This window comes from Onychomys torridus, chromosome 4 (assembly GCF_903995425.1).
Source record: "Onychomys torridus chromosome 4, mOncTor1.1, whole genome shotgun sequence".
NCBI lineage: Eukaryota > Metazoa > Chordata > Mammalia > Rodentia > Cricetidae > Onychomys > Onychomys torridus.
The window spans coordinates 42,749,072-42,774,355 of NC_050446.1; the positions used below are offsets into that span (position 1 = coordinate 42,749,072).

Below are 25,284 nucleotides of genomic sequence, written 5' to 3' on the forward strand. Positions count from 1 at the left end.
GCTCTCCTTCTCACTTAAATAAGTATCATACTCTCCAGGTGCCCTGGCCATTTCCTCCCAACTTCCTTTTTGTGAAGGTCCAACTTCTCTCTTCCACAGACAGATAAACTACTTTATTTTCATGTGGCCCCACAGCCATTAGGAGTGCCAGTCACTGACTTCTTTGTATACCGTATCCAGTCACCGTTGTCATCCCATGAAACTCTGGGAAAGAAAAGGTGCTATGGGCACTAAGCTGCTTTGCACTACCTGTGAGATGAATTTAGCAAAACACCCTGGTGTTTGGTTACTTGTAGAAAATGTTAAGGAGGAATGCCCATCCATCAAAAGCAATCAGGTTTACAGGGAGCCTAGCAGACAAAAACATTAAGCTTCAAATCTAGCCTAAGGGTGGAGTGTTGGTGTCAGGGATCAATTCCTTTTATTTCTAAAAGCTTAAATTTGCAGCAATTGAAGCTATTTAAAGACACAGTCTGATTTTTAAATGCTTTTCTTACTAAAATAATTTTAGTCTAACTTCAACAAAATGACAATTTGAATATTGTTTCATTTTGTATTGCATTAATAACAATTAAACTAGAAAAGTATAGATAAAGTCCAAGTAGACAAAAAAACAAAAACAAAACCAAAACCATACATTGTTTCATTCCAAGAGATCACTGTTTTTTTAAAAATTGATTTGGATTTGATTTTTTTCATTTAGTTTATGCCTACATATTTAAAACACAGTGGTCCCTCAGTATGAATGGAATACTCTGGGACCTAACTTTTGACAGCAGTATGTGGGATGCTGTAGAACCTTTCATAAAATGGTGCTATGTTTGCACAGGACCAGTGTGCATATTCCTATATATTCTAGATCATTTTTTGCTTTCTTATAATACCTAATACAATATGATGCTATGCAAATAGTATTTAGGGAGCAATTACAAGGAAAAAAACCTGTCCAAGTTCAGTCCAAATGAATTTTTCCCTAAGTGTCTCTGTGTTTTGTAGGCTTCTGTACATGTAGACCAATGGATACAGAGAGCCAATTGTACTAAGACCACAGTGTGTATACTGTTTCGTGCTCATTCATAATCACTAACTCTTTTATGTTTCTCTCCAGTTTTCTTTTATGCACACTAGTTGCAATAATATCTACTATACTTACAGTAATTTTTGACATTAATTTTTCCTCTATAAACATTTTTACTATCTACATACTCATGGCTGTAGTTTTAATAGTTATCTGATACTCCACAGTATGGAGAATATATTTTAAATATACTTGCATGTTTCCAATTTTTAACTATTATAAATGTGGTGTATTCGGATATCCTTGTATTCAAAACTATGTTCTTCTAGTCCATTAAATTTTGCTGTTCCTTGATTAAATCTTGCTGTTCCTTGATTCCAAGATTTCTAAACTATCCTAATTGGATGGATAAATGTAAGCATAGGCTTCCACGGGTCAAGGTTGTAGTGTATAAATATATTACAAATTTGTTAGATTGTGAGTGGCCATGAACAGTAGCAATTATAAAGCCTAATATCATCTTAGTCATATTTATTACATGTTCCATAGATAATCATCAGGAATTAAAGAGGTAAAGATGGCCAACAAGCAGTAATAATATCCATGGTGGTCAGCTAAATTCACCAAGGTACAATATACATCATGTTCTCCTAGGATGCTTCATTTCTGCTTTCATGTTTTATACATGTGACTTTATATTTCCGTACAAAATCTAGGAATCACAAATGAACGAAGAAATGAAAATTGTCGTTCTGAGACTGGTTCAGTTTAGTCACTGTGATTATCTCGAGTTGCATCCATTTTCCAACAACCAACATAATCTTGTCTTTATGGCAAAAATAATCCATTGTATATGTAGCACATTTGTTTTCTAATCATTCCTCCACCTAGTCTGGTCCCATGACACAGCCTTTGTGACTAGTACTGCAATAATAACGTTGACGGCAACTATTTCTGTGATATCCTGATGTAGAACCCTTCAGGGAAATATCCAGGAGTGGTAGAGGAACGGCATACAGTAGATCTATTTTTAGGTTTTTGAGGGATCTCTACGCTGAGTGCTCAAGGAGCTAGGCTTTTCCATCAGTAATCTATGAGGGTTCCCTCTTGCCAGCGTCTTCACCAGGATTTATTGTTAAAATGAACACATTTTCATCAGTTTTGTTTGTAAGGTCATTGGTTTTCCAAATTAATATAAGTGAAAAAAGAAATCTGCGGTTTAGACAGACTTCCTAAATTAAATACTACATGATCTAACATTAAGGAACAGACATATTCCTTATCCATATGTAGCATATTTGTGGCTCTAACTGACACACCCCAGTATCAGAAGGCTGCATAATTTCATTCCCCCATAAATAAAACCAAGAGCCAAATACACTTGGATTGTAGTTTCGTGTAATGGTGCTCTCTGATAAAAATAGACATGAATAATGAATACTAAATAGGAACCTGACTATATGAACAAGAAAGAAAATACATGCTTCATACCAAGCAGCCTGCCACTAGCATTAGTAGCCATGGAAGTAAGCTCATTAATACAGTTGCCTAAAGGAGAAATCTAATTTACCCCTTGTTTTTATTCAGGTTGTAAGTTAATATAAAGCATGGAAGTGGATTTCTTGATCAGGAGCATGGTTTTTAATCCGCCTAAACTACTTTTATATAATAGTGTCTTGTATAGTCAAGTTATGTTTAATTGATGCCATTCTAGATTTGATGCATTGTGGAAAAGGCAGCCTTCCTTTGTTCATTCTTAATCTTTCATAAAGTCATTAGGAGAAAGTCCACATTCTGAACAGTTAGCTATGATGGAACCAATTGTTGTCTCAGTAATATATTTTGTCTGCAAGCTTCCCCTGCCAGGTCTGTGCACTGAAAGACCAAGATGGCGTCTTCCACCACTTACAATCCTGTCCTCTTTCCTGATGCGTGGAAATAGCTGAAGTATTGCATTGGATAGTTCTACATCTGAGTCTTTTGTATTTTTAACCTTGGTTAATGGTATCATCATTTTTCCCCTAAATTAAAAACCCTGGATGTAGAGTTTTCTTTCCTTCATCCCCAGTTTGAGTGTCTGCCAATGTGCTCATTGCCCAGTCTTTTTCTCTATGCTGAGACTACCACCCTATTCATTCAGAATTTATATCTTTTTTTTTTTTCTGAAGTAGTTTAACAATCTCCCAGGTTCTTTCTCCAATTCTTTCTTTGAAGAGATTCCAGATCTTCTTAAAAAAAAAAAAAGCAGCTATCTTGTATGGTACAGACTGTCACTAAGACGGGTTCCAAGAATCCCAATTGCAAATGCTTGGTCCCACCAGATTGAAGGCCTTTAGACTGGCTTCCTCAGTGTTCCTCACAAGTGCATCAGCCATTCCTCACAATTACATCACCTCTTCTGCAAAACCCATCATGACAAGGTACCATGGCTAGAGCCAGGCTAGAATAAAACTTAGACTTCCTTGATTGACTGAGCTACTTACCCAGCCTGAGCCTCAATTATGTCAGCTATAAAAAAAAAGTGATGCTTAAGAAAACTCCTTTATAGATTTGCTTCAGTGGTATATGTGAATTAATTATTAATTATAAAGCCTTTTGGTCTTCATTTGGTAACTACTAGGTGAATTTAGATAATATTGTCCACTCTTGTCTTTATGTTCTTATGCATTCTTCAATTATAAAATATCTTCATCATCCTTCTACTCATCTGTTTCTGTATGTAGATGGCAAACCACTTAGGTCACCAAATCAAAACTTAGTTCCAAACATTGATAGTCAGTGAATATAAAATAGATGCTGCCATTACATCTGCATCTGCTTATAGATTTGCATCAATAACTCCATATAAATAACATACCAGGGCTGTTTCTGTATGTATCCGTTATAAATACAAAAAAGATTTATTTGGTTGGCCAAGTATTTGTGGGTTTGTGTTAATTTTTAAAAAAAACACAAAACAACAACAACAAAATCCAACAACAACAACAATCCCTCTTTCTTGTAGTCTTGACTCCAAAGCAGTTTTGTGGCATCTTTAGTTATGGTATATAAACCTATTGACATGAAAAATCCATCCATTCTAGTCCATTGTTCCTTTTATTTTCTTTTAACTGTTCAGTTCGTGGTTGATTTTAGGTTGTACCATTTAATTCCATATTTTATTTTGTCCCAAGTTAGGCATCTAATTTAGCCTAAGAGATTGCTATAGCCATTACTGATGGCCACTATGACATGAGTGTATCCTTTGTGTTCCTGGGAGGTTTGCTTCATTTAGTCTTTTCTCTTAACAAATGTTGTTTTCTAATGCCTTTGTGCGAGTAGAAGGAAGGGTCGGGGGAAATCTGGACACTTCATTCTTTGGGTCACTTTGCATGCAGATTTCTTTGCAGTCAGGTTCAGATGATTTATGTTCGTATTGTAGCCTCTGTAGTAGTAGTTATAGAGCAATTCCAGCCATTTAAACAGTGTCCTTCAGAGTGTCCATTCACTGGATACTAAATTTAACATCTGCTGCTTTCATAGTCTAATGTTCAAATAGAATGAAAAACCACAAGGATAAAACACTACATTTCTTTGCTTTGACTGGTAGCAGTGGGTGGGATATGTGTTAGCCAGTATTTCTGTAAGTATGTCGAGCCTAACTTTTCATTACCAAAATTACATTTTTCTTTTCTGCCCAACCAGAATGTATTCTTTTCCCTCTGTTTGCCCCTCCCTGGATGATGAAATCATACCTAAGAAAACAACATAAATACTGCCATGTGTGTCCTTTGTTCAAGAGGGGTTGTTTCCACCTCCCAAACATGTTAAAAATATTTGACATTAAATATTTTCACATTATTTGAAAGTTGACACTCTGAGGGCAGCACAGATCAAAATATGTGAAAACTACTGAACAGGATAAAGCTAGCTTAATTCATGTTCTCTAGTCTGGTTGGGACCTGTAGCTGAGCCATTGGACCATTAGCTTTTGAAGCCATAAATGAGGTGAGAGGCTAGTTTATCTCACCATGTTTAAGATTCCATCTTGCTGTCTCCCAGACTCTTCTCTTGCCTCAGTTATCACCCTTAGTTCAAGCTTACTGTTTCCACCTATACGTTGCTGCTGGGACAGTTCTCCATGGAGCTAGCTACCCAATGGCAAACTTTGCCTGTTACTCTGACCTCGCAGCATCACATATACGACCAGAAATATTCTCCTCTCAAGCTTCATGCTGCTCAAGGGGGCACTACCTTTCTTCTTCTGTCTTAACTTTTGAACACTTGCCTACATCTCCTATCTCACCAAGTCAACTCAGGTTTCTTGTTAACATAGTTTATAAAGCTTTGCCCTTGTCTCTGTGTACTCTCCAAAGTGGCATTTATGTAATCATTCCCTTTCTCCCTGAGAGCCTTTGGAGTCTTTTCAATCATGGCAGACTTGGGGTAACCAATTCCCTTACATAGTGGCTCAGGGGACTTGGAATGTTTCAAGTTGAAGCGACTGGTTCTTTAGGATCTATCCTTTCAATGTTCAGAATATCACTTTTGCAGACTACTGGAAAGAATTCAGTAGAGGCAGCATTAAGGGAAGGTAAAAGAGTTAGGCTGTACTTTTTCACTAAAGAATAGTGAGGAATTTGCAACCATCTTATACATACATAACTTTATTATGAAAGATTTACTTTTTCTTTTAGATTACAAAATCCAAAAGAAAAATTTTCAATTGGCTACTTGATGAATTATTTTATATTACACCAATATTTTTCTGATTATAAAAGAGAATGTTAACATAAAGAAATTATACTGATTTGACATAAAGTACATATTGAATTGATAAGATGTTTAAAACTGAAACAATGTCCCCATGTCCCCACCTTTCTATCATATTCTCTACAGCAGTTTTCTTATTTACTTTTTTTTTAAGATAGAGAGACGCTGATCTTCTTGAGAATGTTTAATATTTCACTTTTATATCCCTAGCAACTGTGTCAGAGCATGAGCCATGGCAACTTCGAATGAATGCTTGTTGAATTGGACTCACTTATTCCTAGATTTTAAGCTGATGTGGTGAACTTACTGACTTCCCAGAGTAGGCTGGGAGGAGATGAAGGGCAACTCCATCAAGGGAGAAATCAACACGAGGTGCTGGATAAATGCCAGATAATAACAACCTCGAAATACAGACACTTAGGGCAAAGTCTTCCTGTTCAGTGAGTCATCCTTTTAGCAAAAGTCTATGCCTGTGCTACTTCAGAAACCAGAAAGCAAACATCTCAGATTCTCTTTGTTAATCTTTGCCTATTTTGAAGGAAGAAAATGATTCTATGAAGTCAATTTGCCTTCAGAGGAAGTTAATATAAGAAGAATTAGTAGTAAGAGTTGAACTATCTCTTAAGATCATAACTCTTAAGGTCATAAATTAAGACATCTCTCTAATCTTGGTTGCAATTTACTGTTTTAAGCAGTGATCTTGTATTTCTCTATCAATTTCAAAACTGAAGAAGTCTTGGCTGATGCAAGTGTTATGTAAGCAGAAGCACCATTGTTTCTTGTGTGATGTGAGAACCTCTGCTGGAGTTCTCTTGCAGTGTTGCAGAGAATTCCAGAATTTTGAGTGGAATGATACACCTATTTTGTAATTTTTTTTTAATCATGAGGCAAGTTCCTGAGATTTCAAATTACTTCTTAAATGTCTTCCATTTTTTTTATCCATTATACAAAGGTGATCACTTCCTCCAAAAGTCTTATTTGTCTTTGATATAAAAATAATTTATTAAAATTATTGTAAGCAGTTATTAAAATTTTATAGCCTCTGTTTTCTTACTCTTAATATTAATTGCCAATGCTTGGTTAAATCCAAATTAGAGAGTTGAAAGAAGAAGTATTACTGATAGAAAATTACAACATGTCCACATGGTTGGGCTTTCCTGGCAGACCGCCTAGTTATTTCCTGTTCAAAATAGCCATTTCCAGGTCAAAACATCTCGCGTGACTAGGACTCCGTGGCTTTACATGGTTGCTAAAGTGTGCACGGCCATGCAATCTACACACATGCGTGGAGTAGCCACATGCGGTCCTGTACGCATGTGCTGCTCACTCTTGAAAAAGCCGGCGCCATTTTGCACAGGTCTCTCTCCTCTCTTCTCTCTCTCTCCTCTTCTCTCTCTCCTCTCCTCCTCTTCTCTCCTCTCCTCACTCACGTGTGTGCTTCACACAGGCCTGTCACGTCTCTTTCTATCCTATATTAATAAACAGCTCTTCTGTGGATTTGTCGTGTTCGGAATGTGTTCCTCGCTGGGTAAGAGCCCTGCCTAAATAACTAACAATTACTATTTATTTCAAGATTGGCTGACCAAAAAGGTCTTTTTTCCTGGTCTACAGACTTGGAATTTAAGGTATCACATGCTACAATAACTTGCTAAGGCCATTTAAGTCATTAGTAAAGTGGATTATCACTATTATGTGAGCTATTCTTCCCCTTTCTAGTTCTCTCTGACTCTAGCTTCTACCTTTAATTTTTTTTGTCCATATAAATGATTTTATCAGGCTTTTACATTTAACATATTGTGTTGCTAGTCTTCCTATCAGAGAGTCTTCTTTTTTCTAGGCATTTGTTTCTAGTTATTTCTATAATGATATCACTTAATCTTTAGATCTTATATTAAATTATTTCTTTTCTTACCTACACACAACATTCACACAGATGTGGATTTTTTCCCCTCCTCCTCCCCACTCTCTGACTCCAGAACCACCAAAGGAACTCTGAAGGAACTTGATTTTTGACAGGTTCCTTTCTTCCATTTGGCAACCATTTTATCTCACTGTTCTGAAGGGATGCAGGAAGGAAAAAATGGCCGCCTTTTGTTTGTTTCCTGGTACATTAGTATGGTGAGATCATCACAGGTATTCACTAAAAAACAGGGACCTTTTAGAAGCCAGCTGTGGGAACCATACAACAGGAAACTCTTCTTTGCATCTTTATTTATGGCCCAAGGTTCTGTATCTTTAGTGCAGCTCTCCTTGTAGAATGGCAGATGAACATGGGTGGTGTTGAACAAATACTGGAAAATGGTGGCCCTTAAAGTATATCTCGGTATTTCTTTCATGCTAAGAAAAACCTATTACTTCAGTCATGGAACATTCCAAATCAATAATAATCTTTCAATAATATAAAGAAAAATGTTAAAAATTGTTTTATTTAAGTACTTCTTTTTAATCACACTGATTTATTCTGCATTATTTTTCAAGTTTAGCTGACAAAATGTTTACATTGTAATGCTTTTCTTCTAAAAAAATAAGTTATTGATTGAAGTTTGATGTATGTGTATATTGATAAACGTATGAATGTATCTATGTGTACCTTCATTCTTTTTAAAATCCAGGACTGACATTTTTATAAGGGCCATTGCAATGCAATGCATATCTATATACTAGTGCATGAAATTTATTTTTCTGATTATGTTATGATGCTTCTGGCTTTTCCTTCTTTGATTTCATTGAATTTTCATATATTTGCCATAAGATAATTACTGAAATTTGTGTGTGAAATGCTTTCAAATACCAATTCACGGCAGGCAGACTATTAACAAAATAGTCCATAAAATATATGGAATGTTTAGTCAAATTCCATTAGTTAAGTAGGTTTTTGTTTGTTTGTTTGGAGATCCGTAATTGATTTTCAAATTTTGAGTATTTAGTTTTGGAAAGATAGTGTGATTATGTTCAGACATACATAATTTACATGGATTAAAACAGTGTCTAAGCTGCTAAAGTTTCCCATAAATGTAGAGTGTTCATCTCTAGAAGTTCTTGTTAGCACTAAAATCAGATAAGGTAAGCCATATGCTCTATTGAGGTAAGCTGTCTAAAATAAGTTTCTGTGATTTTAAGAATTAGTATGAACCCTCTGTTCTTTAACTTGAGATTTTCATTGTTCATTGTAGTCAGCTGCTCTAGGAATGTGCCATCTTTTGAGAAGATAAATTAATCACCTACCTCATTTGTATACTTCAATAAAAAGAGTCAAACCTTCTCATCTTCCTTGTCAAAAAGGATTGGATTTTCTATTTTTATTCACATATAGTGTCTTTTAGTGAAGAGGATTTTACTGGAGGAACTTTAGAGGGAAGCAGCACCTAGCCATTTAGTGGGGGTTGGCAGGACCAAGAAAAGAAATAGTTGCAATTAAAAGGTTAAAATGTATTGTAAGTTGGTTCATTAGAACAGGGCTCTTCCATAATATTTATACAACACTCTTTCAGAAACATAAGGTAGGAAAAAGCTTGAGCAAGTTTCCTTCCCATAAACTCTTATTCAACCTCCAATTAACATAAAATCTAGCTCCCCTTTTTTTTAATGGCTGTGACAACATTTTCAGTCATAATAAAACCTTGTGTAGGGATTTCCCCAAATTGTGCTACGTTGATGTCGTAGGGCAGTTCCCTGATCTGTTATTTCTTCCTCCTGGTAGAGTCAGCTGATAAAAATATCCACAGACACAGTGAAGTCAGTGGCACGCCTGGCTTTTCTCAGACAACTCCATGTGATCACACATAGGCAGCCTCCCGGAGGCTGAGGCCGTGCAGCAAGCAGTAGGTAATGAGTCTTTGTGCGAGAGAAGCTCTTGTCTCGGAACAATAAAGCATATGGTACCCGCAATAAAACACAGGGCTGGGCAATGTAAGAAGATTCCACTGAACCAGGAAGAACGATGCCTTCCGTGATGCTGACACGTACTATAAAATGATAATCAATTGATTTTGGATTCTAATGAATAAAGAGTGCCAGGACTCGTCTACAGCTATTTGAACAGGTCTGTTATTTTTATAAATCCCCCCCCCCCCCCCCCCAAACACTTCCTTGTATTTGATTGCATTTAAATTAGGTTGAGCTAATGTGTGTTTTGCCTTAAACAACAACTTTATAAGGTATTTGTAATGTATAATTAGAAGGATGCACTTGAATTGAGCCAGCAAGATTGAATTTTTGATGTAGTCAAATATAACAGAAATGCTGATATTATTATATTAAACTGAAAAATTATTTATTGTATTAAAAATGTATAAGTTAGAAAATTTTTATTTAATAATTTCTAATACTTTAGGTATGCAGAAATATAGAAAGCAGAATGGCTAAAAATAGCTGGTATAAAAAAGCTTTACTTTTTATATAAAAAAATTATGTATTGCTTTAGTTTGTATTTCTTATAGAAGAGGAATCACTCAGAATTTGCTAGTGTTTTTCAGTATACTGAAAGATATTTATGTAAAATGTGTAATTTTTTAAAATAAATTTTAAATAATGTTATTTATACTTTAGTAATATGCCCTTACTAATATTTATTTGCTTTTTATAATAAAAACCTTTTATATAATAGATGTTAGTTGTGAATATATGAAGAAAAACAAATTAACTTAATTTTAAAAACAGGATTGGATTAATCATTGGATTAACCAGTATTCCCACTGGTTCACTATTTCAGAAAAGGAGATTTATGTCTTTGAGGGTATTTATAAAATACCTGCACACATAATGTTTATCTGGAAAATAACTAGCTCTGGGGTTTATGGGTAATAGAGAAGTTTGTATTTCAAATAGACAGATTGCTGTGTGTACGAATCCGAGGCCAGGAGCAATCCTAACAGATAACAGCTCAGCGCTCAAAAATCATTGGAAAAGACAAGCTCTACTGTGAGGTGACTCTTCGAATTGAAATCGCAGTTTAACTTCACGTTTTTTACTGCTGAATCGTTGAAAGGCATCCTGGGACCTAAATTCTTTACAATTAATTTTTGGGTACCATTTAGGATGATGATCTCTAAGACGCTTGGGCACATTTAACATTTTTCAGAATTACTAAAGTGACGGCATCTATGTGTATGGTGCCTAATGTAAATTGATGTCTGTAAATGTTTAAACCGCCACAACAAAAACACCCCATATGTCTGATTATGCATGCGATACATATTACACTTTTTTTTAAAAAAAAGGAGCTATGTCTCCGAAACAAGAGAAGTTAATGACAATTTAAAATTGGCCTTCCACTCGTATTTAAATGAAGTATTTGACTATTTGGGTTTCCTTGGTTACCAGAGTCGCTGCAGACAGTTTCTTATGGTGGCGAGACGGTAAACAAGTAGCTTAAGACTGAAACAGCCGCTAAAATCTTTCATCCATTAACGGACCTAGGGGGTGTGATGTTGACAGCCTGGTGAAGCATGCCCACTCCCCATTGCGGGTTCGGGTGCTCCGGGATGCAGGTACCCTGGCTGAACCGCACTCCACAATTCCTTACCCAGCATTCCGCTTTGGCTGCTGGAGCATTGCCTGAGACTTATGCAAATGAACCAGCACAGGCTTTGACTGCAGAAGAGGAGGGGGCAGAAGGGAGTTCAAAGGTCACGGGGCTGGCTGAAAGCTGGATCAGTTGCCTGGAAAAAAAATGTATCCTGGGCTTCTGCAGCCGTGCTTTGCAGCTGTTAAAGGGAGTGCGCTTTATTTCTGAAGATTTTACAGCGTGTGCCGGAGTCATTGAAAGCGCATGCAGGTACGATGACATTTCGCGATGCGCCCGATTTTATTTCTGTAAAAGACACTGATGGTGATTGGTTATTTAAATTCACTGTGGCAATTGGCAGGATGCTGCTGGTTTCCAGGCACCCCTTGCTAGTTTCTTCTTCTTCTCATTATTCTTTTTCACTCCTAGCGTTTCTCAATTTGGGGTTTTTTGTTGTGATGGAGTATTTCATGAGAGAAACAGTTGCTGGGCTTGGGTCTCTGAATAATCCTGCCTTTGGGGTATGTGTTGATTTTGGAGAGCTATCTGGTTGAAATATCTAGATAAATATTAACACTTAAAACTTTCAGTGTTTTTTTTTTTTTTATTTTTAAGGAAATATATTTTAAATGAGAACTGAGTTCTAGTCAGCCTAAGATTTTTGTGAGGTATGTGGAATTAAATAATGGAGTTCTTTTGTTCACAGCTGCAAAACATTGTGAGGATAATTTTAAGAAGTTACGTTTTTATTTTAAGGCAGGGTTTAGATATGAGAAATTTCACTTGCTGTTGCATTGTTAAAAATATTCCTAAAGAAGTGATTACTTATTTGGGGTTTAAATTCCTTTGATCCCTTTCATTTTTCCAATTGTTGTTACATTTCATTGGACTTTTCAGACAATTTTACATACATTTAACACATTCAACTTCCAATGACTTTCCAGTTCAGTCAGGATCCTGAGGGGATCCTCATAAATGCCGTAGCAGGACGAAGCCTCCCTCCCCCCACACACTAACATCACACTTTTGTAAAATGTGTGATTACATCATAGTAAATCTGCCCACAACAAACAAGTGTGTATTCACATTTCTGGTTCACACTGCTTTTTAATTTTCACACCATTTTTTAAGTAAACTTAAAACAGCACAATCCAATCATATTCATCCACTTCATTAAAAAAAATAAATGTATCAGTTCAACAGTTGCAATGTTGATGAGAAAAGTATGTTATTTTCATTTGCATGTACTGTGTATCTGTATTACAGGTTGCATGTGTGTGTGTGTGTGTGTGTGTGTGTGTGTGTGTGTGTGTGTGTTGGAAATGATGCAAAATAGGCATTTAGCAATGAATTTACTGCTTTATGTATCCATATTTATGTATTAAGTTTTAAAACGAAATTTATAAAGTTTACATGCAAGGAGCTAGTACATATTTAGAATTATTTTCTGTGCACTTAGAACAGGGAGTTAATTTTATTACAAGGATTAAAATGGGCTAGTGTGGCCATGAGGAGCGTTTGAGTGGAGCAGACCAAAACAGGAGTGGGTGGACATTTAATCAGTGAAGGACAGTTACTTCAAATATTTATGAAATTCGCCTTTCAGTGGCCATTCATCACCACATTCTCACTCTTTATCACTCATTGGGGACACTATGACATTTATCCAGGACACTGAGTTGAGTTTATGAAATGGAATTCATGTTTTTGTTTTTAAAAGTGCAAAAATTGCAGGGTATTTTTGGAATGCTTCTTGTTGTGAAACTTTCAATGGCTTAAGCTACAGGAAATATATTTTAAATAAATTACTTCCTTTTTACAATTTATCAGAATATGGTGACCTCTGATTTCAACATTATTTACAGATGTTTATAAAAATTACTAAACATTACATGTATATATGTATGTATTTGATGTACTGTAGTACACATTATATGTCTATTTTAACATTGCATATATATTATACAATCAAGAAGCTAAACAGAATCTCTCTGATTGTTTAGTCATACTCAAGTCCCAATTTTAAAAAATTCTTTCTGTTAATTTAGACAACGCCAGTAGGTTTTGCCTACTTACCTCGTGTGTGTTCTAGGCAGAGAAAAGAAAGAAATGAGGTTAATATTAATATAAGCAGTGCAGTACTTTTAACTTTGGGCCTGTAGCAGCTACCAGTGAGCACATTTTGAATATAGAAGTAAATATGGTGTGTGAGCAAAGAAATAGAGCCCATGAAGAGTCTTAGAGAAAACATGATAATAGATATATGTGGAATAACGAGAATTGTTGTGCCTCTGTGAGCCACAAGAGAGCTATTTATGTCCTGAAGCTAATTTATGGCTTTGAATATCCCGGGTAATTTATGTCTGGATGCAAATTCACTCCAAACTTTGAAGTCTTTTTGCATTGGCTTAATCCATCCTACTTCCATACAGATCCCAGCAGCTTGCATGTACCATGCTCAGGATCTGGGCTTCTAAATGCATATCGAAAAATGTATTTATGTAAATGTAATTCAAATGAAACTTGAGAAGTAGAAGAGGAAAGAGAGTAATCGAAACACAAACCCTTGGGGGCAGATAGGTGGTGTATGTCACCAAACAGTGTCATGTCCGACTTCAAAGGAATCTTTAGGGACATTTTGTTTTTTTCAAAACCAAATTTCTGATTTCTGATTCCAAGCCTGTCTTTGTCATTGTTTGAAACTAGAGACCATATTGTGTAGCCTTGGAAAAGATTTTAGGGCAAACGTGTACTCCGTCTTGGGGGCATGGAGCAGAGACTAAAATCTACAAATAACTGCTGTCATTTAAAAATCTAGTGTGTGGGTTTTCAGTTTTATGATCACTGGATTTGTCCGTCCCCTGAACTTTTGCAGCCTATGAAACAGAAAGAACAAAGTGACTTTTAACACTGATAGGGAAATGCTCAAACTCAGTATTGAGTATTCAAAGCAACCACATTATTTTAACGTGGCAGTTCTTAAAAAGCGATCAAAACAGGAGATTGCCTTTTGATTGCCTCTTTCAGAATTTAAATAAAATTGAATCATTTTGTTGAAAAATATAAGCTCAATGCAAATATGAAGTGATTTGGGGGGTCTTATTAGAACTATAGCAGTATTACAATGACGTCTTATGCAGATGGAAATGAAGCACAACATAAAGACTATTTTCCAAATAGCAGGAGTTTATAACTCTCACTTTTAACTCTCAGGGTCAGTTTTTTGAATGCTAATAGCTTTCATGGAAACAGACATAATACACATTATTCTGCCTCTTGAACAAAGTGGAAACCAGTCTCAGGTTTCTTCCTGATATCAGAGCCTTAATTCATATTCCTTATTTATTTGCCTACTGAAACACAAAACTGTAGCCTGACTGTCCTCCAGCACCAAGTAGCCTCTTAGTACTATATTCTTATTATATTTATTTTTTATAGTTTTATGGATTTTAATGTCTCCTTGTTTAATTTTTATTTTAACCATGGTTATTCCATAAGACAACCATTCCAAAAAGGAACTTTGGGGTCAATTTCTTTGTGATTTTACACTAACTTCTCAATCACAGAGATTTTGTTGAGCAAGGAAAGGAAATCGACATATCACCATACTCTCATGTCCCATCCACTGATTTTCCTACACACACACACACACACACACACACACACACACACACACACACACACAGCATAATAGACACAAGAACATAGAGAATAAGCAAAATTTATTTTTATTTTGTCCTCAGGGTAATTTCAAATAAATAAGAAATTATTCTTGTTGCAAGAAGACTGTCATATTAGATTATTGACAATAACTTTACAGTACTTTATATCTAATAGGGAAATGAGTATTCCTAATTATAAAATAAAAACAAAGACCAACCTTTAGTGTCATTAACTAATTATTAGAGCCAGATATGCCTCTTTTTACCAATTTTAGGGGTTGTATTTTCCAAGCCTGATGGCATATTCACAGACTTCTCACTAATGGGAGGGAGAGATTGCTTTACCACCTCCAAGCAAGCTTAGTAATCCATACATACACATTGAGTTGTCCTTGAGCCTGTTCATGGCTCACATTGTTCCCAGTCCCAAAGAGCATATGACAGTATACCATTTGAAAATCTACTACAGCAAAGTCAGAATATGGGTTATGGTACTTACTGCTATTTTTGTAGACATGTACATTCACTCTGAAGAACTGTGTGAGTCCGAAGGAACGTGGATTCCATGAGCTTAGTGTGCAAAGAAAGGTTTTTTAAGAATGAGAACAAGCGCCTTTAATTCCAGCACTCAGAAGACAGAGACAGGCGGATCTCTTGAGTTCCAGGCCAGCCTAGTCTACAAAATGAGTTCCAGGAGTGCCAGAGATACACAGAGAAACCCTGTCTTGAAACAAACAAACAACTCAGAGTGAGAACAAGTACACAGTAATTGGAAATAGCCCCATATACTGTATATTAGTCCTTTGTTTTCCCTTCTTATTTTATTTTGGTTTCAGTTTTTAAGTAAACAGTGTACCCCAGTCTGGCCCAAATTCACTATGTAGCCCAGGCTGGCCTGGAGCATTTGACCATCCTTCTTTCTTAGTCTCCCAGATGCTGGAATTACAAGTGTGCACTACCATGCCCAATTTCTTTTTAACATTAACATTTTTAAGGAACTGAGAAATCTTGCTTTCAAATCTGGGTTGTTTGTTTGAAACAAGAAGACATGTACACTTAGGAAAAACCAACCATAGTTTAAAAAATACAATATATAATATTGCATACTATGTCCTTACTAGGTAAGTGCTTTTGTTAGATAGTTGGTTGTTACATAGTTGGTTGGTACATAGCTGGTACATAGCTGGTATGTGATTTTAGTCCTATGGGATGTGCAGAGGCTGAAAGGGTGGCTAATAGTGTAGATTCAGGTCCCAACCTTGATGTCATTTCTAAGATGTTTTCTGCAATGATTACACATCTTCTTCGACAGAAAAAAAAAAAAAAAAAAGGTATACCAGATCTCACTGAAGGTCATCCTAATGTAGCACTAAGAGCTAATAACATCTCGAATTGTAACAAGACAGTATTGGGAACAGTCATCATGATGATTGAGGTTCAAACGACTTGTGACTTTGTGGATGTGGATTCCTTGAATCTCCACACTTCTGTGGATATGGTGTATCAATGTATAGAGTTATTTATAGCCTTTACTGGTTTTCAAATTTCTCCCTTTGCTATATCATTTTTCCTTGCTTCATGTAGTAAACACGTTAGTTTCTCACCCTGGCTGCATTCAAACGCTTTTATTGCATCTGAGGCCTCTGGAATCTGTCTATCTATTTACTTATTTTTATCACAGCAAGAGCTTGGCACATCTTAGGTTCTTAGATGACACAGAAGTTTGCTCATGAAATGACCTTTGTGCCACAGATGTATTGCTATTTTAAATTTCTTATGAATCATAATGTTGCTTAAGTAACATTGCTTGAATTGATTTAGTCACAGAGGTTCTCAAATAAAATTTAGAAAATCCACCTATGTTATTTTACTATAATTAATTTTAGTAGCATGGCTGGAAGGGCCTTTTCTGATCAACCTCATGACTCTGCTTTGGAACTTGCTTTAAGAGGAAAACCTCCTAAACCTTGGTTTTTCACCTTTGAAGACAGGAAGGCCTTGGTGTAACTCCTGATTTCTTTTGTGAACAAGTTCTAATTTGTGCTGGTCGTACATTTGCTGAAAAATGAAATCCCAGCTATTGAATCCGACCAGATTACCTCTGCTAATTGTTATGTGATGCAGTGTCTGCTTCAGGTTGAATACTAATTGTTCTTTCCTAAGAGAGTAAAACTCCCTGTCTTGCCTGAGGTGGTGATTCACTTTAAAGGATGACCAGAGTTCCTTTTTTTATCCTGATTTTTGAAATTTCCTTTATTTTCTGTAGTCTCACTGACAGATTCCCAGGGCACAGATGGGTGTGATTCTGAAGCCTGGTCTTGTCTCTTCCTCATACCCATTTTATAATGTTTTCTGGGGAAAATAGTGTGGTTTTTACGTCCTTTTCTTTTATACTAGTCTGTTAATTCTTCTGAAGGAAAACACTATCAGAGCCCTTCCGCATCCTTTACGTGGGTTAGTCTGTTTTATTATTCAGTCAGAAACGTTCTAAAAATGGAGAGGAATTTTCAAATGCTAAGTAGGAAACAAGAGTTAGATTTCAATGCCACTCTAATAATAATTTTCTTCTTCCACATTCATGTGGTATTCTTTCCCCTTCTTAATGTTCTTCATCTTCACAGTTGCTCAAGACATTAGTCTAAGTACTGTTCTTTAGTCCTAATAGCAAGCATAGAAAATAAATTTTTCATTGACTTCACTTGCTACTTTTGCTGCTGGAATGGAAAAATTAGCTTACAACAGGCAGATGAACATTTTTCAACCATTTTAAAAACCTCTCATTCTTGATTGTTTTTCTCTGCCCTTGGTAACTAAAAAGTCAAACACCCTGAAAGTTGACTTTGGAGAAAGAGTTTGGACTCTTAGGCCAAGCATGTAATCAACTAAACTAATTTCCCAAAGAACTGATGGTCCATTCTTAAAGGAAAATCCATTAAAAAACACGTTCTGACTTCCTCTGGGAATGCCAAGCCCAATAGCACACAAAGGCAGGTAGCACGGGGCGCCTCTTAGGTGTGTGTCCAAGGCACAGTCACACAAAATTCCTTTGTCGTTCAACAAAACAAACCAATTTAGCTGTTTATTCTGCACATTGAGAAGGAAGAGAATGTGAAGAGTTAGACACCAGTTCTCGCTTCGAGGCCACGGCCTTTGTCATTTAGCCCCAAGCCGTGGAGGTGACTGGATCAGAACCCCCGACTAGTCCTGCTATACCCTTTGTTTGGATAGACGTGGAAATCACACTTGACAAGTAACACTCTTAAAATTATGCCCCTTGTTAATAGTTGACCCAGATATGATAGTACACATACTGAGCCAGCACTGGAATGTAGATTAGTCCACAGCAACTTGTACATTCAAATGGGGTCCGGCATCAGGTGAGCCAGCTTTTGGAATAGTGTCATACCTACTCAGGTCATGTCAGTGCTGAGCAATCACTTAAACCCAGTTTGCTATGGGCTGAGGAATGTTCTTCAGAGAACAACAGGATCTATCCTAAAATTTTCATCAAATTATCTATAGAGATGTCTGAAAACTTGACGCCCTTTATTAAAACTAGTTAGTAGGGTTTGAGGGAAGGTTATTGAAAGGGGTGCAAAGTACCCATTTGGTTCATTGTAAATGCTCAGTGAATTCCGACTGGAGTAGTGAGGCAGATGTTTGGGAAAATATACTCCAACCTAGAACATTCCTATCACCAAGCCACAAATTCATAGATTCACCAACTTAGAAACACCTGTCTAGGGATGGTTGTTTAAGAATGCTGTGGGACAGATGAGGGAATAATGAAATTGCAAGGAATATTCTGGGAGATGTGGCAGGCTCTTTCCATGCATGCCAGAAAATATGCGGCTGTAGTGCTAGGGCATAGCCCAGTGGTAGAACACTTGCTTAGTACACTTGGAGCTCTGGGTTTGACCTCCCCCCGCCACCTCTTCCTCCAAAGCAATCCAACTTTGGGGAGCTGCAAAGAGCTTGTTCTACAAATTGGACAATGCACTCATCTGGTGAAGTGAATGAGGGACAATGGATTCTCAAACTTCTTTTGACTCTGTGAGTCAAGGTGTTCAAATGAATTGTTTCTCCAAGTTCTTTATTCACCAAAGCACAGAAAAAGCTAGTTAATAACCACAGTACAGCTTCCTAGCCTTGGAGCCCCTGAGTAGATGTTGTATATGTTTGTGCTTCTATGCATTTTTCGTCTGGAGGAAGGGTCCATTGCTTCCATCTCATTCTTCAACTTCAAATTATTAGATGGCAAATACGTGGAGATCTACTGCACAAGAACTAAAATAAAATCTTTCACTCAAAGTCACAGACAACTCTGGCTCAGGGGGCTCATACATAGCTGGGGAACTCCACTATCCTTTCTCCAACAAAAATACTTATTAGGCAGAAATGCTGCCAGGGTTCTTGGCTTTCACAGACACCTGGGCGAGAGAGGTGTTGGCTGACTGGTGCTCTTCACACTGGCACCCCACCAGCAGCGTTTTTCACATTGGTAGTGCCCCACAGAAACACCTACAGCATTTTACCTTGTCAAATCTGTGCCAAATCCTACTCCTTTTGGCAGCAAAGAAGCTACTTTCTTGCCAAGTGTGCTTAGGCAGAAATGGCCCCAGTATTAGGGAAGAAGATAATTTTACTGTCTTAGGAAGGCACAGGTATTTCTCAGTGTATAGAGTGATGTGTGTCCAAGGCCTTTCCATGCTCTCTTAACTGTCACTGATGTAATAACCTTGAATGATGGCATATGGAATAAAACCTAACTGGTGTTTTGGAAGACGCACTCCCTGTTCACATACGTGTGCTCTGTTTTTCTTTTTTTAAATAAAATCTTATGCATTGTAGTCATCATAACACAGTTTGGAAAAGTAGGAAAGAGCATGGTGCAGGCATACTCTGATGTCTAATCCCAGATTGTTGAGAATCCTCAAAAAGTAGCTAATTTGATATCTCATGGCATAGTCAAGAAATTCAAATTTTCTTCATTTTTCCCTATTCCATTATGCAACTGTTTTGCCTTACATTTTCCCTAGCTTACAGATTTTTGTGCTTCTGAAAGAAACAACGACTTAAATATGATGGGAAGAAATATTGCTTAACAGCAGGCACAAAAATAAATAAAACAAGCACAAGTACACACAACTTCTCCACTGGGTTCAAACAATGCCTTCATCCACAGTGCAGAAGCATCCATAGAGGAAGTGTTGCAGCCAGGAAATGGTACAGATGAGAAGGTCTTTATGTACTTGGTATGTGAGTGATTATGATGATGTCAGAGAAGGTGACGGCACCTACTTCTTGGGATTGAAGAAGTGCTTTTTGCCTTGTGCTGACCTCTGCTCTGCAGATCACTTATGCAAGATGGTGAATGTCCAGTAAACAAGGAAAAGAAAGAAATGAAGGAAAATAATTCTTAAGATCCAAACAAAGAAAATCTGTCAGAACCAAATGAAAGGCTTTGGAAAAGAAGAAAAAAAAACCCCACATATTTCCAGATAATATGATTTCTGACAAAAAGTAATTTCTGTTTAGAAGGACAACTGGTTAAATAATGATGATTTTATTTGGCAGAAACTGAGGGCTTTAGTCATTTTTGATTGATATAATCACATAAGGGAAGAACATCAGAAATTAATCATAGTTTTAAAAATTAGATGTGAAAAGGATTTAATACAAACTAGCAGTTAAAAAGTTATCCACATATTTAGGAACATTTGGTGAAATAAAGAGATTACTCCAAAGAATAAAAGTAATGTATAATATGAATTTTTTTTTAACTGAGTTCTCTTTAATTCCCACTGTGAATTGAGTGAGCCACTGTCTATGGGGTCCAGGGAACAGCCTGGCTGCTCTTGTGTCCTGGTGGCTCATTTTACTTCTTACTCAGTTTGTCCCAACTCCTACCACAAAGGAGCCTCTCTCCAGTCAGCATGTTTGCATTGGCTCCCACCTCATCCTTTGTGCCGGATGAGGCAACCGGAAGAAACATTCCAATCACCTCCCATCCTGGGTCAAGTTAAAGAACAGACATCTCGGTCTGTAAGACTTCATCCAGACCCCGGTGTTTCTGGACCCCAAGTGAACTATAAAGCAAGCACTCTCATGTGATTAAGTTCATTGAACTAGAACTTGACTGTAGGGTCTAAGCATTTTGTATTTTTCGAAGAATTTGTTAAAAGAATGCAAAAATATTGATTTGTGCTTTGACTAGTCATGACCCCTCCCTCCAAAGAATCAAATGAATAAGTAATAAAAACGAAAAAGCCCCCCATTTACCCACTGTAATGCAGGTAGTCTGCCTGGCTCTGTCAGTGCTGCTGCGTAAGAAAGGAAACAGATTTGTGTTAACTAGTCTTTGTGATTAAAGGTTACTTTCCCTATTAACAGTGCAGAGATTAACGTACTTCCCCCGGTAAACATGAACAAAGGATCTCTAGAGAGCTTCCACTGGTCCTTGTAAAATGGTCCCTAAGTGTTACTCATGTACTGAACACATCCATGGAATAAGGGCTGGCTAGATGGAATGATCTGCCAGGCTAGGAGAGAGACGTCTCAGTATTCCAGAAAGCAGCAGCTTTCAACTGTGGGTCGTGACCCCTTTGGGGTCAGACCACCTTTCCACAGAGGTCCCATATCAGATATCCTACATATCAGATATTTACATGCGATTCATAACAGTAGCAAAATGACAGTTATGAAGTAGGAATGAAACAATCTTATGGTTGGGGGTCAGCACAACACAAGGAACTGTATTAAGGAGTCAAAGCATTAGGCCGATAGAGAACCACTGCTATATAGAAGCACATGCCACGCCAGTGTCTTGTCACAGTTCCTTTATTCCTCTGCAGCGATAGGCAAGCCTGCTGTTCACTAACCAACCACCGCTCACCCCTTCACTTGTTCCCATTGTTCAGGAAATTTGTGATTCACCCGAATAACTTTCTTTTCTTTTTTAAAATTTTTTGCAGATGGGTTTTTATCTGGTTTGTGAATGACAGAAGTACAATATTGCTATACATGGTTTCATGCCTTAGCTCACGTTTTCTATGTAGATATTTTTGGTTGATTACACATTAACATTATTTCCTTACTAGCAGCAATTAGGATTGTCAGATTAACATGCAGAATGTTCAGTTAAGTTGAATTTCATATAAACAAGAAATGTTTAGGCAAAAGTATGTTTGAAATGTCATCCATTTCTTTTCTCTTTTTTGAAATTCAAGTAAAACTGCATGTAGTACTTTTTTTGTTGTTAAATCTGGCAATTTAAAATTCTAAACAGGCACATTTGCAGATCAGAGAGCCTGGTCCTCATTTGAATGGCAATTATTTATTTATTGATAAGGTATATCTTCTGATTTTTTCCCTCAGGTCTCCCCAGTCTCTTTCTTATGTAAGTCAGAAATATATTAAGGGGAATACATTTTTCTCTTCATTATTTCAGAGTGTGTTTTCATTAGCGTGTTCAGAGGTGTCTGAGCAATGCTTATATCTAATACAATGTGAAATATAAATAGCTTGTGTAACTTAAGAACAGTATGCTAGTAAACATGCTTGTTAGTGTTTTAACATAAAGCAGTTCTTTTTTTTTTTTTTCAGAGCTGAGGACCGAACCCAGGGCCTTGCGCTTGCTAGGCAAACGCTCTACCACTGAGCTAAATCCCCAACCTCCATAAAGCGGTTCTTGATTAGATTTGGCAGCAAAATAAGGGGTTGTTGCTGGATGTAGTGACATGGGACTTTAACCGTGGCACTTGGGAGGCAGAAGCAGGTGGCTCTGTGAGTCCCAAGCTCGCTGGGTAAACAAGTTCTGGGTCAGCCAGGGCCATAGAGTGAGACCTTGTGTCAAAGATAAGAAGTTGGACATATAGAGAATGGAGGTCTAGGCTAAGAATCTAGTCAACTGAATTCCAGGATTATGTTAATAAATGGAAAGAAGTATCAGACAGCAGAGCACACTGGCTTTGAAATGGAGTTGACTTCCACAAGCCCCCAGTGCGATTCTCTGGAGTAGTCTCCATCCCCTTTCTGTCAGTTGGTCAAGAAATTGTCTTACTAGAGGGCGAAGTCCCTGATCCAGGAGATTCCAAAAATAAATCAGTTTTTAGAACATTGGTTTCAAGCTATGAGCCCTGCAGACAATTTCCTGGACCCTAGTCATAGTGACAGCAAAGCTTAGCAAAAATATCCAAAACTTTCTACAGCTGCCCTCTGGTACCGCTGCCGTCTCTCTCTGTTCTTTCAAGTTTTCTTTTTTTTCATCTCATCTCACATTGGGTGAACCAGTGCATGATTTTTTTAATGTATCTTTTGCATGTGCCTTGCTCATAGTTGGCTTCATAAGTAGGGGGATATTTTGATGTCAGTTTTATCTCATTTGGATGCTCGTTTAGTCAAATATTCCAGTTGTTTTGTTACGGGACATTGAACTATGAATTGGGTTAATTCCTGTTTTCCCTTCCTGGAGCTTTCTGTCTAGAAGGGCAAATAAATGTGACACAGTAATGAAGGTTTAGAAGTGGCAGGGTCCATTCAGAATCTGAACGTGTGTCCATGTGCATCTGTTACATAGAAGGCACTCCTCTACACCTTGGAACATCAATAAAGAAAACACGGATCCCTCCCTTCTGTCTGTTATCAGAGGCTACGGCAACATGTAGCAAATGTAGAGACCCACCAGTACCTACTCTAGATTGACAAAGTAGTAAATGCTACAGGAAAAGAGGAAAAAGTAGGACAATTATCCAAAATAGCTTAGAGGACAGAGAACTACTAGGTTTAAGGCACTGAAATGTCCTTAGAGCTGAAATATCAGCAAAGCAGAGGCCCAAAGTAAATAACAAGGCTAGTCAAGATAGAAGGTTGGGTTTGTAAAGGCTTTGGGGGATTTGAACCTGTAAGATGATGTGAAGCCACTTTGGAGTTCTAAACTGCAGACTGGTACGATGGTTTTCATATTTTAAATTTCTCATTCTGCCTGTAACTAGGCAAATGTATCAAAAGCCGAGAGCAGTAGATGGGAGAGGACAACGATGGGGCATTCGCCCTAGTCCAAGTGTGGGGATGGTACCCGGGATTGGGTAGTGATAGCTGAGGAAAGATAGCCACTCTAGCCTCAGCTTTCCCCTTTCTGACATTCAGAAATAAGTCAGTACCTGCCCAACTTTTCTTTGACCTTTCATTATTTATAAAACCTGTTTGAAATGTCCATAGTTTTCTGTTTTGCTAACTTTTCCAGTTCTGTGTCATCTTTTAAGGAAAAAGTTGAGGATGTGCTGTTTAGAGAACAATGGTTGGTGTAGGATGGGCATTCATGGTCCTCGCGTGCTTGGATCTGTATCTATGCAGCCACACGTTGCCCTGGGATGGGCCGCCTGGCAGATAACTTACTACCAATATCATCTCCCTACATCTCTGTACTCTCCCATCTCCTAGTAAGTGGAGGGAGATGATAGACGAGGTGACTGTATCTCCCTTTGCCACTCTATTAAATATGTTAGAGCTTATGTACCAGAAAGGAGTGGATGCCTGTCCTTCATACTTCATTATCCTATTTTGACACAGCCATATAATGAGATAAGACAGATATCTTGCTTCATTGTTGCACAAGCAAGCTGGGCATCAGCCAGTTTCACAGGTCTCTGTCCTGGATAGGCTGCCCCACTCAGCAGCCTGTTGCCCACTGCCTGTGTTTTGTTCAGCCGAGGCCCTTTCCATTCTTAGGATCTAGATGGAAATTGCATCCAGCCTTTAACTCCATCACGGCAGCTTTTGTGCGAATATGAACTAACAAAGAAAGGCAAAAATTTCAATTTTCCTCTCACCAGCAGTTTCTGCTGGAAGGATCGAGAGAGGGAGAGCGGAGCACCAAGTGTCAACTAGGAGATGTTTGCGCCTGGCTCCCTGTTGATCAATGTCGTCATCCTTGAGAAATCTGTCCAGCTTAAGGAAGTGGGTTTGGGGGAGGGAAACCAAACAGCAATATTTTAACGGTTTCCACTGCAGTATCTTCTTACAGAAATGGGTGTCTTGACCGTAGGTTTCCTTCTTATATTACTTTGTGTCTTGGAGTCTCTCCCTCATGAATTACTTTGCATCTTGCTTGAAGTGAAGTAATTTTAAAATTTATATCCTGTCCTACTTTTATTTCAAGACTCTACTTAAAATATCCTTCCCCCCCCTCTTGGCTGGCTCAGATATGCATGAACACTTTATGCCTTTCACACCCTTTCAGATGAAGAAAATAATAGGCTAATCTGAACAGTGTGGTAAAGTGAGAGAGAAGAGAGATTTTATCCTCGGGAGAATGGACAATGATATATTTCCCTGTGGCTATCAGC

The 25,284-nt window shown here is 37.5% G+C and overlaps 1 protein-coding gene across 4 annotated transcripts in view; it reads left to right on the plus strand.

The window, feature by feature from the left end:
- Csrnp3 (cysteine and serine rich nuclear protein 3) overlaps nucleotides 1-25,284 on the plus strand; it is a 197,712-nt gene that overhangs the window by 85,185 nt on the left and 87,243 nt on the right. The window contains exon 1 of one of the 4 annotated variants that reach the window (XM_036183008.1): nucleotides 9,554-9,812. The exons of 2 other annotated variants lie outside the window; for them this stretch is intronic. The gene's annotated coding sequence lies outside the window, so the exon portion shown is untranslated. Of the gene's footprint in view, nucleotides 1-9,553; nucleotides 9,813-11,295; nucleotides 11,547-25,284 lie in introns of those variants that run through there. One more of the 4 variants, XM_036183009.1, reaches the window with a different exon arrangement.